This window comes from Martes martes (genome assembly GCF_963455335.1).
Source record: "Martes martes genome assembly, chromosome: 5".
Classification (NCBI taxonomy): Eukaryota; Metazoa; Chordata; class Mammalia; order Carnivora; family Mustelidae; genus Martes; species Martes martes.
Window position 1 is genome coordinate 53,581,227 of NC_137892.1, and position 15,867 is coordinate 53,597,093.

The window sequence follows — 15,867 nt, forward strand, 5'->3', positions numbered from 1 at the left end:
ATTTGCTGGATGCACGGACCCAGTGTTAGGTACATTCTTACTATATGCAAGCATAGTAGAAGCTGTGATGTTGAGGGAGTTTTATGTTTGCATAGAGTGTGATTAGATTACCAGCAATGCAACTTCATAAATAGCTTTTGGGGACTTGTCTACTACAGATGGTTTTCAAGAGCGGAAAATTTCAATCAATCATTCTCTGAGTTAACAATAGCATAGTGAAGATGTATATGATTTCAAAAGGCATAGTGTGTTATTCTTCTATTATTGTGGATTTATTTCTGTTGTCCTTAAAAGTCTATGCTCTCAGTCTCACTTCCTTTAGGCACATCCACGAGTTTTTATATCAAAAAGCAAACCTGGGCACCTGGTTGGCTCAGTGTTAAGCAGCTGGCTCTTGATCTTGGCTCAGGTCATGATCTCAGTGTCCTGAGCTCTAGCCCTATGTCAGGCTCCATGCTCAGTGGGGAGCCTGCTTGAGGATTCTCTCTTTCTCTGCCCCTCCCCCAGTTGTATGTGTTCTCTCTCTCTCTCTCTCTCTCTCTCTCTCTCTAAAATAAATAAATGTTAAAAAGAAAAACAAAAAGTAAATCTATGTAATTAGGTATGAAATAGGTAGGGACCAAGGTACATGATTTAGACAGAACATGAGTATTAAAAAAAAAGGTGAGTAACTTTTCTAAAAGTGGCCAGCCATGTCTTTATCTTGGTGTAAAGAGAAAATTGCCTTAGAGGTGTTCCTCTTTGGCTTAGAATGTTTCCTTTAAGGTTGACTCTGCAATTGTAAATATAAGACAAGTATTTATTATTGCCCTGGTAAAAGGTTATAGCAAGATACTCTTTTGGTAAGAATTTTCCCTGTGATACCCAGTTTATCTGTAGTATTGGTCACTGAGAATGAAGAAGAAAAAATTGTGTAGAAGTCAGTGAACCTTTTAGGAACAAAGGGATCAAGACCTACACCACTTTCCTTTTAGGATTCAATCCTCGTACATTATCTGTCATGAACTGAGGTAGGCAATAGAGGTCCACAGGAAGAGATTCCCCAGGGGCACCTCAGTGCTTTTCTACTACATGGGATGACTGGCATGATGACTGAGTTCGGTGCCAAGACATGTATACCCAGGGGTTAGGGCACAAAAGCAGTGGGGAGTTTGTCTCAAGCTAGTAGCCTCTCCCAGTTCTGTGCTTTCAGGTAATGCTATTTATTATTAATAACAATAAAATGACAACATTACTGTAGCAAGGATTTTTTCTGTGTGCTTCATATAAATCTGCTCAAAACAACTTTTGAATATCACATCTTGCCCACAGGAAAGTTGGGAGAGTAAATGACTTGACCAAGATCACACAGCTATTAGGCAGTTGAGGCAGGGGTGACCTTAGGCAGTTTGACTTTACTGTCTACCAATTTTTGTACTACAACATTTTGGTATCCCAAATTTGGGGCACCCTTATCCTTAGCACACTCACACCATGGGATCTTACTTTCAGGGCTGAGATCCAAGATGGTAGGAATAATTTCAGAACTGGGACTTGTAGTGGTTAAAGAAATAATTGGTAAATTATACCTTCTGCCCTTCAGATCCTGAGAAAGCACTGCCAGAATACCAGTGATAACAGCAGCAGATAAATTTAGCATCCCAATATATGAGTCCACATGTGTTCTATGACAAATGTGGCTAAGAGCAAAGTGATTGCATCAAAAACAAGGGAACTTTCTTCGATTGAACTGATCAGATTTTCTAGTTCTTTTTTCAAAGTGTGAAGCAGAACTGATTGCTTTGAATGAGAAAGTCTCCAGAGTTCCTGAAATATGTGGGGAGTTGGAGATGTCCCAAGAGAGATACTTGAGTTTCTGCTAATGGGCGTGTAAAGGCTCTAGAGACTAATTTGAATACTAGAAAGAGAAATGACCCATTTATATCACAAACTCATGAAACAGGTTATTTTGCATATTCTGCAAAGACCTCTGGATTAACATATACTGGTCAGATTTCATAAAATATAAATGCAACCAATGATTATCTCTGAATTACTTAATGAACGCCACTGGCTTTTACTGCCAAGGTTCGGTTACAGACTTATAAATAAAATAGAAAAACAAATCACAATGGTCAGAGGATGATAGCACAATAATATTGGGGTAAAGTTAAGAAAATAACTGTAAATTATAATGTGGATATCACATAACTGACATTAAAAGTGCCAAAAACAAACACATTCTTAGCATTCTATCATTTCATTTCTGTGAAAAGATTAACATCAACACTAAGCATATCATCATTCCTCAAACATTAACAAGAGGTCTTGCAAGGCAATAGAAAAGCATTCAAATTGGCTATTAGAGTATATAAAAGAGCTATGAGGATTAAATGAGATAATTCACTTACAGCCTTTACTCTAGCACTTGACACATGGTGAGCATCCAGCAGATGTTGGCTCTTATTATTGTTGCATTATTATCTTCATCCGTCAATGAAGCCTATGGCTTCAGACAAGGCACTTAGTTTCTCTAGGTCTTAAGATGACCTTGAAGTCTTCTCTAGGCCTTAAGATGACTTTAAAGCCCTTCTTAATATTCAGCTCATTTAAATATATAGATTTTGCTGGTGGAATTCTAATCTGAGTATTTTCTGCAAGTTTTGTTAAGATAGGTCAAAATTATTTAGTCACAGGTAGTAAACTGTGAAATTTTGATGAATGTAGAAGTTTGAGTTATTTAAACCAGTTGCAAGAAAGGCACTTAGCGTGACCTGCTGCATAACAGTCAAAGATGAGGACTCTGAGTTTAAGGGTTATTATGGACCTTAAGAAGAAAAAACCTGATGGCTAAATAGGAAGAATTACTGCCAAACACTGACTAATCATGAAACATCTTGCCCAGTAACCTCTCTAAGACCCTGGAGTAGCAACATCATCAGCAGAATCCCCTTCAAATAAAAATATTTTTTATGGCTAGTAATACCAGTTATGTGATGAACTGTGGATGTCAGAAGTCTTTAAGAGGAAGTCTTTTGAGATATTTTGATATGAAGAGGAAATAGTTTGTCAGTCAGTCAACATGATTTACCGAGATTATTTGACCATAGAGCTGTCAAAGTGCTATAAAAGAGCAAAATGTGAGCTGTGTAAGATCAGACATCCAGACAAACATTAAGTAAGTTGAATCCATTGGAAAAAGGAAAGTAGGGCTACCTATTTTTAGGGCTTTTAAGGGCAAAACGTAAGATACAACAAGGTCTACCCATAGTTTATGGCCTTAACAACTGCCAAAATTTTTGGCTTGTTATTTCCTGATTTTTCTAAAAGATTTATTTATTTATTTGAGGGAGAAAGAGGGTGTGTGAGGGAGTGGGGCAGAAGGAAAGAGAGAGAGAGAATCTCAAGCAGACAGACTTCCAGCTGAGTGGGGAGCCCGACACAGAGCTGGATCTTAGGACCCAAAGATCATGACCTGAGCCAAAATCAAAAGTCAGACACTTAACCAACTGAACCATCTAGGTGCCCCCATTATTACTTTCCTATTTTGATATAACCTTATTCTGTTGGATAGAGCAAGTCTTTGACAAAAGTGGGATGAAAAAAACCGGTGTTTGGCTTTTTGACAAAATCGAAACCTTGGGGGGCGCCTGAGTGGCTCAGTGGGTTAAGCCTCTGCCTTCGGCTCAGGTCATGATCCCCGGGTCCTGGGATCGAGCCCCACATCGGTCTCTCTGCTCAGCAGGGAGCCTGCTTTCTCCTCTCTCTCTGCTTGCCTCTCTGCCTACCTGTGATCTCTGTCTGTCAAATAAATAAATAAATTCTTAAAAAAAAAAAAATCGAAACCTTGGGCTTGTTCATGAACTATAAGAAGTGACTCTAAACTTAAGGACATGCTCTTCCCCATGTAGAAGTGCCTAAGAAAATTGTGAAACATGGTGAGAGGAGATGGCAGCGTTTGTGATCTTATCCCTAAAATCTTAACCCCTAAAATCCCTAGAGTTTCTCTGTGTCTTATATTTCCTTTTAGACTTTGAGCCATCTCAGAGATGGCTTAAGTTGTGACTCGAGAAAAAAATGCACTAACAGTACATCACCAGCCCATGCTGTCTTTCCTCTTAGTTCTTTGAGTCATCTGATCCTTTTCTTAATCAGCTCTTCTTATCATCTCAACTAGTATTACTCATTTTAAGATTACATTTTCTGAACATAAGGAGCAAAGGTGAAAGAATACAAAAAAATTTTAAAGGAATGACTTTATAGCCCCTTGATGGGTTATTACAACTCACAGTTTTACTACTGTGGGCATATTTTGCTTCTGTAGTTTAAGTAAATAGTTATCCATTTAATATGTCATTAAGTAGCCCTCATTAGTCAGACACTATATTTTTATTGAAAAGATTACTGTACCTTTATGTTCAACTAGAATATATATATACAATTTATATTTTTAAATAGTTTTCAAGATAAATATTTTAGACACAGATCTTTAATTGAGGTGTAAATGTGCACAGTGAGGGGGAAAATTTGTAGGCCTGAAATGTACAACTCAGTTGGTAGCCATGGTGTATATTATTGGACATTTGGGCTGTTTTTAGTTTTTGACCTTTATGAATAAAATGGCGGAAACATTCATGTCCAAATCTTGGTGCAAACATGCTTTCATTTATCTTAGGTTTGTGTGTGGAAGTGGAATTTCTGGGATTACGGAGTGCTATATGTATAGCTTTCGTGGATACTGACAAATACTCTTACAAAGTGGTCGAAGCAATTTACATTCCCACCAGTGCAAAAGAATTCCAGTTGCTGCATGTCGTTCCCAAGACTAGGTACTATATTTTTAATTTTAGCTGTTTGGGGAGATGTGTAGTGTTGTATATTCTTAACTGCATTTAATCCGAATTTCAGTGACTTATGATGGCAAGTTCAAAAATTCGTAACTACAGTTTTGTTTTTATAGAACAGGTTTCTAGCTTCTTTGGCAAATATGGTACAATTATTTATAACACAATCCCAAATTTCTACCACATTGAATTGGTTGGGAATTAAGAATTAGGTTTTAATTTTAGGTCTGCCAAGAAACAATAGAGTGATTTGCACAATTTATTTTTCTTAACTGGTTTGTTTGTATTGCTCTAAGTTTGGTTTTATTTCTCATATATGTGGTTTAATAAATATTTTATTCTCTGGTGTGGTCTGAGTCTCTGGCCAGGAAAGGCCCCTGACTCTGTATTCATGGAGAAAAGATACATGTAGACAAAATAAACATCGTACTCTAGGTCGTTTTCATCCTGTTTTCAGGTTTCTTTGGATTCATTTAGATTTTTAATCCTTCTCCTTAGCAGAAAGTGAAAGGGCCTAATGGTCTAAGTTACTACTACTTATCCCTTGAAGGATTTCTTCCTATACACTTCCTCGAGAAATTCCTTCTTGGTCCTTTTGGCAGAGGGACCTTGCTCCAGGACCACCAGCCTTCTCTCCTTTGCGCTGACATGGTTCTCCTGTCAGATCGAAATCTTAAAAAGGGTTCTGTCCTTCCCAGAGTAAATGGCTTCCCATCTGCTTCAGGGAAATTACGTAAACTCAGGAGTGTTGGAGCACATCATGTGGTCACAATAACAAAAACAAATTCTTATTACGTATAGTGAGGGCAATTGTGATCCAAATTAATGTCTTTACTCTTACCTGTGTTGGAATAAGAACTGAGCAGAGGAACAGTCTTCTTCCTCTTGGTCTAAACGTAAATCCATGATAATTAATGGCCCTAAACCATACATTTTGTTTTTAAGATTTCCTTAATTTTACATAAATAAATGATTCTATTGGAGACTGAACTTTGTAGTGCCAAAATTGCTACCAAGTGTAAAGTTAGCCTCTTGTAAAAGCTGCATTAACTCTTCAAAGCCATTCGATTTCTAGTTACTATAGCAGAGCCATTATTTACATGAAAATGAACCTAATGCATCACTGATTTATGAACTTTGTAAACATTAAACTATGCCAGGTACTATGATATTCTTGAGAATACAATAGTAAAAACAAAGAAAAGTCATCTTTCTCTGTCCTCATGGGCTTGGAATCTTGTAGTGTCATTGTGCAAAGTTCTTAAATTTCTAGTCTTATAGATCCAACAACCTGAACTAAGTGACTTATAAAGATATCAAATTTCAGAATGACTAGGCATTCAAAAGGACCCTTCACCTACAGGCAGGAGGATTTTGTTCAAACATCCCTTTATTCACAAATATATGTATAGTTTTTACTTCATCTGCTTCAGTTGGCATTGTTCAACCCTGAGGTATCAGGAGTACAACAGATGTGCCTGTTGTCTGCTGGAGTTTCTGAACTGTTGTTATCTTAGATTCTGCTTGGAAAACTCTCTGCTTATTGGCTAAGAGCCTGGTTACTACTAGCTTATTGAAAATGCAGTCTTACTCTCCATGTAAATGCTCTTGCTCAGATGTATCCTCCTCTCAGGGAAGCCAGCACATGGATTTTCTTTCCCTTTTGCAACTATAGGCATGGAGTATGTATGTGCATGCACACACATGTGTGTGTACTTGAGAATATTTGGTTAGTTAAGAGTGTACACAGCCTAGAGGGAAGAAAAATGGGAGAACAATTCACACATCTTCAAATATGCCTCTCAAGCTTATACTTTAGTTGCAACCTGCTTTCCTTTATCCCATGTAAACCAGTAAATGTTATGTTTAGACAATTAGATTTAAAAGTCTAAATTAAAGAAAACTCTAAGTTTGGGATTCCAGCTCTGCCATTCAATTCCTGAGTGACTTGGTCAACTTACATCTTGTCTCTGGGTTTCAATAATCTCAGCTGTAAAATGGGGATAGTAATTCCCATTGTATGCATAATCAAATTTTTTTTTTTTAAATGGGGGTACCTGGGTGGCTCAGTGGGTTAAGCCTCTGCCTTTGGCTCAGGTCATGGTCTCAGGGTCCTGGGATCGAACCCCACATCGGACTCTCTGCTCAGCAGGGAGCCTGCTTCTCCCTCTCTCTGTCTGCCTGTCTGCCTACTTGTGATCTCTCTCTCTCTGTCAAATAAATAAATAAAATCTTTTTTTAAAAAATGGATTGCACAGGGGCACCTGGGTGGCTCAGTGGGTTAAAGCCTCTGCCTTCGGCTCCAGTCATGATCCCAGGTCCTGGGATCGAGCCCCACATCGGACTCTCTGCTCTGCGGGAGCCTGCTTCCTCCTCTCTCTCTGCCTCCCTCTCTGGCTACTTGTGATCTCTGTCTGTCACATAAATAAATAAAAATCTTTAAAAAAATGGATTACACAGGAGATTCAGGACAATTTCTAAAATTATATAACATGAGCTATTTTCTATAATGAAAGGAGCTAGTACTACAGTTACTTCTCACTGTCATGGCGGTTGACAAAACTAGGATGAGAGAGGAGGAAAGTGTGCAGCTTGCTCGTAAAACCCCTTATACACCATAACCTTCTCTGTTCTTTGCCTGAACTCATATGTTCAAAGTACCATTTGCCAGAGATCAAATCATGTTTTGAGCAAAAGTATATCAGGATTGTTAGGCACATAGGCACTCATAATATACCCTCTTTCATAGAGGGAAGACTTTTACAAAGTTCTCTCAACCCATGCTTCACTCCACCATGAAATATTTCCTTTCCCTATGGGTCAGTTATCCCATTTCACTAATGAGGCATGGATAAGCTAAATGATATCACTTAGGCACAAATGATAATTAGATGGCAGAGCCAGAATTAGAACCCATTAGACAGTTTTACTTCCAGGTCCATTCTCATGTCATTGAACAAGTCTCGTGCTCCATTTCAGCTCAGATTTCTTATTTACAGTGATGTGCTGTTTAAAATTTCACAGATTAGCACTTTGACCCCTTAAAAACAGGATTATGTGATTGTAACACTCATACCTCAGTGCACTTTTATTTTTACTTAATCAATTCATCAGAACTTTCTGTTGTTAGCAGGAGAAAGACAAAGACCAGAAACTTTCATGACCGCTCTAAGCACTCAGTTATTCTTTGGAATTGGTAGTATTTTATGGAAGCAAAATAGACACAACCAGAGTTATGATATAGCAAGGAGTTGCTCTAGGTCTGACCATGAAAAGAATGTGGCTGCTACAACAAAAGCAGAAAACATGGAATGTAATTTTATAATTCTGTTTTTCCCATAAGAAATTTTATTTTCCACATACACTTAGCTTGTCTATATATGTCTGTATAAATCATTACTGAATTCATCTGCATACAATACAAAATCTAAAAGTAGTTATTGAACACATGACAAAATTCATCCCCTCAAAGAAAAGTTCAGAAGTAGACAGCCAAGTGTAAAAATTGGAACCATGGGGTCACCAGAAATCCTTTCTTTCTTTCTATTTCTGCTCTGTCGTCCTCACTGTGTGGCTTCCGTCCTCAGTGTCACCCTGTGGTTCAAGGTGGCTGCTAGAGCTTCTGTCCTCACGTCCTTGTTCAGGCAGCAGGAAAAGGCAGGAGAGGCAGAGGGTATGCACAGACTACCTGATTCTCTTTCAAGGAGTTCTCCAAGTCCTCCACAACTTCTTATGTCACCTTGGCTAGATTTTGTTCTTATGACCACCCTTAATTGTATGGAAATAAAAGCTTCTGTTTTGTTTGGGTTTTATTTTGTTTCATTCTTTTCTATTTATTTTTACTTTTCTATTTTATTTTCAAGTTGGCCAGGTTGACTCTGCTCTGGTTCTCCGGTTTCAACAGTAAAGAAGAAGGTAAATGGTTATTGGATAGACAGCGGTGTCTGTCAGTGTTTGAACCAGGCATAGAGTAAATACCAAACGTGAGAATTACTTGGCTAACTATGAATGAGCTTCCAAATAATTCACGTGAAAGATTAGTCCTTATAAATTAACAGTCCTCCATAATAAGGAAGTCTTTGAATAGATTTTTACATTGCTATTTCACAATTAAGCAATGCATTATTATTATAACAAACAATAGCAAAGTATGAAGAAAAAAGTTAACCTATATCCCTGTATCTGTTTGCCATTCTGTCTCCCACCCTACCTCTCAGAAAACCAAAACTAGCAGTTACGTGTATTTTCCCACATTTCTCTAGAATTATACAAATAAATGATACACATGTTGTTAGTAATCAAAATTGAATCACAGTATATAAATTATTCTGCAGCTTAATTTTTAACTTAATCTATGTTCATTAGATATAAATGTTCCCATTCTTTTTAATAGCTGCTTAAAATTGGTGAGTGTGGATATGCCATAACAGTTGCACAAAGAAGACAACTTTTACTGACTAAGATATCCACAGGGGCAGCAAAATCAGCTTGATGAAGTACCAAAGACAGCTGAAAAAGCAAAGGCCTGAGTGGCTGAGAGCAAGTGAGAGGGTTTAGGGTTGAGCCCAGTAAGTGGGTTATTGTGGCTAGCTAGGACACAGAGCATGCTCAGAGTGTGACTGCAGCATTTTCAGGACACCAGGGGCACTTTTTAGCATAGCTTCTTCTGCCACAAAATCCCTAAAGATGCCATTTATGCCATCTGGCTTTGTTGTTCCTCTCAATCAGCATCTTTAGACATTTCTACTATTCATTTTTTCTCTTTTCAAAACATCTCTCCAATCAAATCACCATCTAATTTCTAAATTCTGAAAAAAAAATTTAATTAAAAACTTTGCCCTTAAAGCACTTTTTCTCGTTATTAGTCCACCTGTTGATAGCATTTCTTTTCGAGTTTGCATTTATTTTTATTCTTTCTTTCATACATTTTTCTTGTCTTTATTCTGCCTTCTTATCCCTTTTTCCCCTTTTTCCATGATCATCCGTCCCATCCTGTAATGCTCATCAGATAAATACTTAATGAAACACAAAGAAGCATATATAGTTTAATCTTGAATTTGCGTAAATATTTAAAATGTTATATTGAGAGAAGCTGTGTTAGAGTCTGAATCTCTAGGTTAGCTATTCCTCCTTCCAGAATTTGAACCTCATGCCATGAACTGCTCTGCTTCTCAGCCTTGCCCTACCTAGTTTGTGAGACCTGACTGTACAGGATGAATGTGATGGATAAGTATGAAAAGTAGGTAAAAAAGCAAAGGATAGTCCATGAAAGAGACTAAAGAAACACTTTTTCTGGAACACAAACATGTAGATATCTTGGCATGCAAGGTAGACAGGTATGATTCCGGAACTCAGACCACGCTGCTCAGGTTCTCCTGGTTGATCCAGGCTTGGGGGATTTGGGTGGGGGGGAGAGACTGGATAAATAGGGTAACCACATAGATGTTCATTGGGAAGGGCTCATGTACTCTTCCATTCCTTCATCTATTTCCTCGTATCCTCAGTTTACAATGAGGTTAATTGGAGATGCCAAGAAATTGGGAAGCTGGTTCTGAAAGCACCTAACAGCCTACCTGCATATTTCCCTTGGTCTTTTACATCATGTTTACTAAGGAACGTGATCTGTATTACACAATAGTCAGTGACAATATTAATAAGAACAAAGATCTCAGGCAATGTGTATATGAGGAATCCAAAGCAATAGAATGCTTTGTCCCAGGTTATGTTACTGTTGTCAAAGCCAGAAGTGTGCTTTTGTCTGTTGTACAGGCTTTCTTCACTCTGTTCTTGCCCAAGGCTGCTTCAGATATTGAACCGATGGGTATAGTAAACCTTCCATTATTTCTGAGAGAAAAAGTCACATAATATTTTATGCAATGCTGATCGCATATCAGACTCTATTGTACAAGTTGTTTTATGCTTTCATTTTCTCGATGAATATTTTCCCAGAAACATTTTTGTTTAGCCTTTGTAGGCACCATTGACAAACCAAAAGGAGTCTCTGTCCTCATAGAGCTTACCTCTGGGTGTGTGTATGAATGTATGTGTATGTGTATATAGAGGGTGAAGGTGGGAAGTAAAAGAAGAACAATAAGTATATATATTATATATACAACAATAAGTATATATGTTATATATACTTATTGTTCTTCTTTTACATACATATATGTGTGTGTATGAAATGATATATCTATAGTTTCTTGTTAAATGAGCATCAGAGACTAAGGATAGAGAACAATGCAGATGATGAGGGAAGAAAGCTACTTTACATTATCTCATTTAATCCTAATATCAAGTCTGTGAGGTAGGATTTATGTTAACCGTAAGACACAGATAAAGAAATTAAGGGTGAGGGTAGTTGGTTCACACATCTTGGGTGGGAAAGCATTGGCATTAAACCCAGGTTGGCTTCCTTATAGAGTTGTGCTCTAGTCACTATGCCCAGTTGCTTCTAAATGAGAATGTCAAAGAAAAAAAAAATTGCTTGAAGTCATATTCAAAGTAGGGATTGTTAAATGAGAAAATACAGTGGGTAAGTGCTGATGATTAAGTGTCTGAACAGTGGAGCTGAGTTGTTTAATGAGGTTAAGGCTCGTGGCATCAGAACTTGAGTTATTTCATCTTGAGAATGGCAGAAAAGAGGCCAAATAAAAATGCATTATTGGATTCATCTGGTTCCTATTTTCAAGGATCAAAGAATCAGCTAATAGGTACACAATTCTTGAAGCCATGCTGTTCAAAGCAAGGTCAGCAGCTAATAAAGACATCTACTGTTTAATCATGGATCAGACCACTTGACTTTGCTTGTATCACTGATACCAGCCATTATTGGCTGAGAACCAGCAGAGTACTCAGTACAGCATGAAATAAGAGAGGTTTAGGGATCTGTTAATTGCATCTTGTCTCAGCTGTAGGAGGTATACTACTCCAAAATCAGTCCCCTCCAATTATTCCAGGTTGCAGCTGGCATGGTGAACCCTGGGTTGTTTTCACCCAATGAAAGAGTCTAATTTTATCACAGAATCACAGGACTGGCAAGACCTTGAGAGGTCAGCGGAGGCTTTCAGGCAAGACTGTGCTGAGTGAATATATCTAATCCTATTTTAAACCATTTCCAGAGGGGAGATTCCATGATTTCTCGTGAAAGCCAATGCCAGTATTAAGCAACCTTTTCTGCAGCCAGTCTAAGATCCCTAGTAATTTATTTTAAATTCATCTTTCACTGCATTCATAATGCTAGTTTATACTATCTCTATTTTCTCTCTTCACTTTGTTTTTTTTAAAAAATGTATTGTTGAAAGTTAAAATAACTCTTATTTTTGGATAGAAGGATTAATAATTTGTAGTTGTGGTTTAATGGGACATTATATTAATTATTAAGCTTAATGTGCCTGAATTGAGTACCTGTTCCATAGTATCTTTAAGAATTTCAAAGAAAAAAAAAAATGAGTTCGCAGGACTTCCCACCTAGCTCTCATTTTCCCTGGTGTTCCCCTGATTCCAGGCACACTGGCCATTCTATATCCTTAAATGTGCCAACCTTATTTACTTCTTACTCAGGGCTTTTGAACTTGCTCTTCGATCCTGTGCCTGTAATAGTCTTCCCTAAATCTTTGTGTCTAGGGGCCTCCCACTAAGAAGCACCATCCCTCATTGACCTATTTAAACTTTCCTCAGAACACATGTGAGTCTCTAAAATTAAAATTATCTTATTTATTGCCCAGTCGGCGCGTTGTTCTTTTTGCCTTTCATGGGAGAATATAAGAACTATGTGATGGGAGGCCTCACCTGACTCTTTTTTTTTTTTTTTAAACCATTGCAATCCCAGTGTCTAAACAGGTTTCTGCAAGGGAATCAGTAAATATTTGCTCAACAAATGAGCAAAAGGATGGTTGAGTAGTCATAGAGCAGGGTGACATGTTCTCTAAGTCTCTGTTTACTTGGAGAGCTCCCAGAATGGTGTGTTCAGAGAAGCTGTAGAGTATGCCTTCATGAACTTGAAAGTCACACCATGATGCTTCGAGTTCCAGATCCAGCATTTATCAGCTGTGAAACCTTGGCCAAGTTACTTGATCTCCGAGTTTTAGTTTGAAATCTGTGACATGGTGATGATAAAACTGCCCTCACTTGTCAGTTATTAGGACAAATGGGTTATTTCATAAAAATGAATTATTTTACATAGTACATAATGAATTTACTTTTAAAAATGATATTTATCAAGCATCTACTCTGTGCCAAGCACTGATCTAAGAGCTAAGGATGCAGCAGTGACTTAAGTAATAAAAGTCTCTACCCTCAGTTTACATTTTGGGGCACATACATGCATGTTTTATAATCATTTTAAGAATAAGAACAGGGTTCTGAACTTAACCTTCAGTGGGATTAAATGTGAACTCTGGTCATTGTGCTAGTGCTGGCTCTTCGTTCAATAGTGAACACATATTTACTGTGCGCTTTTTATGGACCCCAGCCTAAGTATCCAGTTAATAATGGTGTATTAAGGGGCGGTTGGTGGCTCAGTCAGTTAAGTGTCTGCCTTAGGCTCAGGCTCCCATTATGATCCCAGAGTCATGAGATTGAGTCCTGTGTCAGCTCTCTGCTCAGTGGGGAGCTTGCTTCTCCTTCTGCCTGCTGCTCCCCCTACTTAAGCTCTCGCTCTCCCTCTCTCTCTGACAAATACATAACTAAATAAAATAATGGTGTATTAGGAGGGTTCTTAGAGATGTCTATGTGTAAGAGGATGTGGCCAGTCTTAACCTACAAATGGATTGCTTGTGTTTGAAACCTACAGTGCATAAGGAGATCTATAAAGAGGTACAAAAAACATGTTTGCTTAATAGTGATTATATATATTTTTAGAAAAACTATCACAGCCCAAACAAATGCATATTTCTTAGGACTCTTTTTGTTCTTGTTGTTGTTGTTGTTGTTGTGTTTGTATTTTTTTTTTAAGATTTTATTTGTTTATTTGACAGAGAGATCACAAGTAGGCAGAGAAGCAGGCAGAGAGAGAGGAGGAAGCAGGCTCCCTGCTGAGCAGAGAGGCCAATGTGGGGCTTGATCCTAGGACCCTGAGATCATGACCTGAGGTAAAGGCAGAGGCTTTAACCCACTGAGCCACCCAGGTGCCCCTCTTAGGACTCTCGATAAAGAAAGGCTTTTTTTCGTAGAAAGAAGGATGTTTCTTGATTTTAATCAGTGAACCGTGTGCATCAGAAGAGCTAGACTTTGATTTTTTTGAAAAAGCTATTTTTCTATGAGTAATCCATTCTCCTTTTAAGATGTTTAAAAAAAGACTTAAGCAGCCAAGAGGAATTTTTACTAATATATTAATAGGTTTAGGTTAAAATGTAATTCACATATTTTTTTAAACATAGTGAGCTTGTATTTCCAAGATTTACCTTTGTATTTACCAGTATGATATGACCCATATTCTCTCTCAGCAAATATAGATTTCCCGTCATTTCTGATAGCACTATAAGATCTGTGTATGAATGTATCTTAATATATTTGTTTAACTCTTAGTTATTGAACATTTAAATTGCTTCTGGTTGTTTTGCTATTCTTAATAATACCAGTACAAATGTACCTGACCAAACACCTTTGTACAGTTGTTTGATTTCCCCGGGATATATTTGGAAAAAATAACTATACCAAAGAAGAAGGTATATAACAATGTATTTGATATATACATATCAAATATGTGCGTATTAAGGCAGACGCTTAACTGACTGAGCCACCCAGGTGCCCTGAAACCTAATTTTTAATAAACCAAATAAAATGCAAAACGTGAAGTTTGCAGAACACTTGTAAGACATATTTAATATAAAAGCATGATTGTTCGAACCAGCCCACCAGTTTGAACTTCCCTACTTAGTAGCTCTATGAGCTGGGGAAAGTACTTACTCTCTGTGTGCTGAGACTTCCTCATCTGTAAAAATATGGATCTCTAGAGATGATTGTGAGGGGCAAATCTAAAATGCCCTGAACTGTGACACTGAAGCATGTGTATGTAAAAGTTTGTTTAAAACATGTCAGTAGGGGTGCCTGGTGGCTCAGTTCCGGTCATGATCCCAGGTCCTGGGATGGAGCCCTGCCTCGGGCTCTTTGCTGAGCAGGGAGCCTGCTTCCTCCTCCTCTCTCCCTCTATCTCTCTGCCTGCCTCTCTGCCTACTTGTGATCTCTATCTGTCAAATAAATAAATAAAATCTTAAAAAAAAAAGTCAGTAATGGGTAACATACTAAATAGGGCACGAGTTTGGAGATCAGTAAGACCCGGGATCCTGACCTGAGCAGAAGGCGGACACTCAACCAAATGAGCCACCCAGGTGCTCCTACTAGGATGAACATATTAAGAGCTTCAAAAAGAATTCTTCAAAAAGAATCTCTAATTCTTTTTCTGAAAATATTCTTAGGGCTGTCATCCAGAAAATGCATGAAGTCTATACCACAAAGATGTTGAACAACATGGCACATCTAAATGGGGCCCAAACAGGAGAGTGGTTAACAGGCAATCTGGGAAGTCAGATTAAACCTGACTTTAAAGCCTGCTGCCACCATGAACTAGCACTGAGTTTGAGACAAACATTGAGCCTCTTTTAACTGAAATCTTTCATCTGAAATTGAAGATAATTTACCTAACATCATGGATTTGTTATAAAAGGGACGTGGTAACTGACAGAGCAAACTGTCAAGAAATGATTGCAAATTGCTACTATCAATAAAAGCCCCAAATTTTAGATAACCTTAAATAATTGCAGAGATATAAATTCTTAAGTATTTTTTCAGATGTCTTAAAGACATGTATAAGTAATGTCATTGAACATTCTAATGGATATAATATTTAGTTAAAGATGAGATTCAAAAGTGAATCTATTAGATAACCTTAGCTATGTGAAACTATACATTTATAAAGTAAATAATGTCAAGTGATAGTTATTTCTGTATGATAGAATGAATATTGTATTATTTTATTCTCTCTATACACACACATATATGTTGCAAATTTTTGTGATTTCTAGGTTCTCAGTAGCATGTATGTGGT